The 2,944-nt window shown below is 46.7% G+C and overlaps 1 non-coding gene across 1 annotated transcript; it reads left to right on the forward strand.

Annotated features, from left to right (window-relative positions):
• Positions 1-444: 444 nt before the first annotated feature.
• LOC112896061 lies at positions 445-583 on the forward strand. Its single transcript, XR_003229351.1, has one exon. It is a non-coding gene; the product is annotated as a small nucleolar RNA Z247 (small nucleolar RNA).
• Positions 584-2,944: the final 2,361 nt, after the last annotated feature.

The following is a 2,944-nucleotide window of genomic DNA, read 5'->3' on the forward strand; positions in this document are numbered from 1 at the left end:
CCTTGATGCCGGTCTCGGAGAAACTTGTGCGCACCAATTATACTATCGAGAAGGCGCAGGTGCTCGCTGCCCTTTGTGGCGCACAACTGTTTGGGTTCCTCGATGGAACTGCTATTGCGCCGGCTGAGAAGATTACAACCAAGGTTGGTGCCGCTGAAGAAGAAGTGCCTAACCCTGCGTTTGGGGTTTGGAAGGCGCAGGAGCAACAGGTTCTCAGCTACCTGTTGGCATCCGTGTCCCGTGATGTTTTGGTGCAGGTTGCAGCCTTGCTCACGGCTGTTGATGTTTGGAAGCACATCCAAACTTTGTTCACCTCTCAGTCCCGTGCTCAAGTCATCAATACTCACATGGCACTGGCTACTACCCAAAAGGGTTCTTCTACTGTTGCTGAATATATATTGAAGATGAAGACGTTGGCCAATGAGATGGCATCGGCTGGAAAAAAAACTCAATGATGAAGAGCTGGTCTCCTATATCTTAGCAAGCCTTGACTATGAGTATAACTCTATTGTCTCGTCGATTGCTGCCAGGGTTGAGCCTATAACCTTTGGCGACATGTACTCCCAACTTCTTGCCTTTGAGAACCGCCTTGCACTTCAGAGTGGTGCTCAGTCTGCTGCGGACCTTCCTGTACACACCTCTCAGTCCTCGGCCAATGCTACTTCACGTGGCTGAGGAGGTTTCTCACGCAGCCGTGGTGGTCGTGGTCCGAGAGGTGGTTTTGGCGCTGGTGGTCAAGGAAGAGGTGACTCGTACAAGCCGAGGAATAAATTTCCTCCATGTCAGTTGTGTGGCAAGACGAATCACCCTATCTTCAAGTGCTTCAAGCGGTTTGATCCATCCTACATGGGGGATGAGAAAACTGCAAATGCTGCAACTTCTTATGGCGTTGACTCCAACTGGTATGCAGACTCCGGCGCCACAGATCATGTCACAGGTGAACTTGACAAGCTTGCTGTGAGGGATGCCTATCATGGCACTGATCAGATCTACACCGCTAGCGGTTCAGGTATGCACATTAAACATATTGGTCAATCTATTATTCGTACTCCGCTTCGTGGCCTTCATCTTAACCATGTCCTTCATGTTCCTCAAGCATCCAAAAATCTTGCTTCAGTTCATCGAATTACCTCTGATAACAATGTATTTTTTGAGCTTCATCCTGACTTCTTTTTTATTAATGATCGGGAGTCGAGGAAAACCCTTCTTCAAGGCAAATCTAGAGGAGGCCTCTACCCTCTTCCATGTAGCCTCACCGCAGCTTCAGCCAGACAAGTCCTCAGCACCAGCAAGATCTCCATCTCCCGATGGCATGCCCGTTTAGGCCACCCATCTTCAGCTATTGTTAGATTTGTGCTTAGCAAAAATTATCTGTCATTTGTTAATGATTCCTCTCCAGAAATAGTGTGTGATGCATGCCAACAGGCTAAAAGTCACCAATTACTATATTCCCCATTGTTTAGTCGGTCTAAAGCTCCTTTAGAGCTGGTTTTTTCTGATGTATGGGGTCCTGCCCGTGAGTCCATTGGTCGAAATAAATACTATGTTAGCTTCATTGATGATTTTAGCAAATTCACTTGGATCTATTTTCTCAAGCACAAGTCTGAGGTGTTCCAAAATTTTTTTGATTTCCAGAATCTCGTTGTGCGACTCTTTGACAAGAAGATTCTTGCTGTCCAAACCGACTGGGTGGTGAGTACCAAAAGCTGAACACTTTTTTCAGCGCATTGGTATCTCTCATCATGTATCTTGTCCCTATGCTCATCGACAGAATGGGTCAGCCGAGTGTAAACATGGACACATTGTCGAAGTGGGGATATCCTTGCTAGCTCATGCCAGTATGCCCTTAAAATTTTGGGATGAAGCGTTTTTGGCGGCCACCTATTTAATCAATCGCTTACCCACCAAAGTTCTGGATTTTTTCTCACCTCTAGAGCGACTGTTCCAAGAAAAACCTCACTGCAATGGCCTTCGCACCTTTGGCTGTGCATACTGGCCCAAACTTCGGCCATTCAACACCCACAAACTCCAATTTCGGTCAAAACAGTGTGTTTTTCTTGGCTACAGCAATATGCACAAAGGCTTCAAGTGTCTTGATGTTGCAGCCGATCGGGTTTATATCTCTTGAGATGTCGTCTTCGATGAAACAGTTTTTCCCTTTATCAAACTCAATCCCAATGCCGGTATGCGCCTCAGATCTGAAATCCTCTTGTTGCCTACTCAAATTCAACCAACCCATTTACCTACTCCTGCGGACGAATTAATAGATTGTTCCAATATTAATGCGTCTATAATTCCTGTTACTGCTGATGCGTTTGTGCCTCCTGTTTAGTCTGCAGAAAATTCAGCATCGAATGACGAAGAAAATCCAGCAAACACGATTATTTTAGCGAGTCTGTGCAGCGCTGGACACGAGGTGGATCCTCTGTCGCCTGCGGGCTCCGATCCCGGTGCAGATGCGCATACTGACATCACGCGCACTGTGGTCACCGATACAGCTACTGGTTCTTCTTCTACACAGCTGCACAGTGCTGCTCCTGCAGAACCAGCTCGCCTCCGCACTCGCCTTCAACATGGCATCAGGAAGCCCAAGGTGTATACGGATGGCACGGTGCGGTACGGGCTCCTCACATCTTCTGGTGAGCCAAATAATCTTGATGAGGCATTAGGTGATTCTTGATGGAAGCTTGCTATGGATCAGGAATATAATGCCCTTCTCAGGAATGATACTTGGCACTTGGTTCCAAGGAAACAGGGGGCGAATATTATTGATTGTAAGTGGGTCTACAAAATCAAGAAGCAAGCTGATGGCAGCATCGATAGACACAAAGCAAGGTTGGTAGCTAAAGGTTTCAAGCAAAGATATGGGATAGATTATGAAGATACCTTCAGCCCTATTGTGAAAGCATCCACTATTCGGTTAATTCTGTCTGTTGCAGTTTCT

The sequence above is a fragment of the Panicum hallii genome, chromosome 5 (genome assembly GCF_002211085.1).
Source record: "Panicum hallii strain FIL2 chromosome 5, PHallii_v3.1, whole genome shotgun sequence".
Classification (NCBI taxonomy): Eukaryota; Viridiplantae; Streptophyta; class Magnoliopsida; order Poales; family Poaceae; genus Panicum; species Panicum hallii.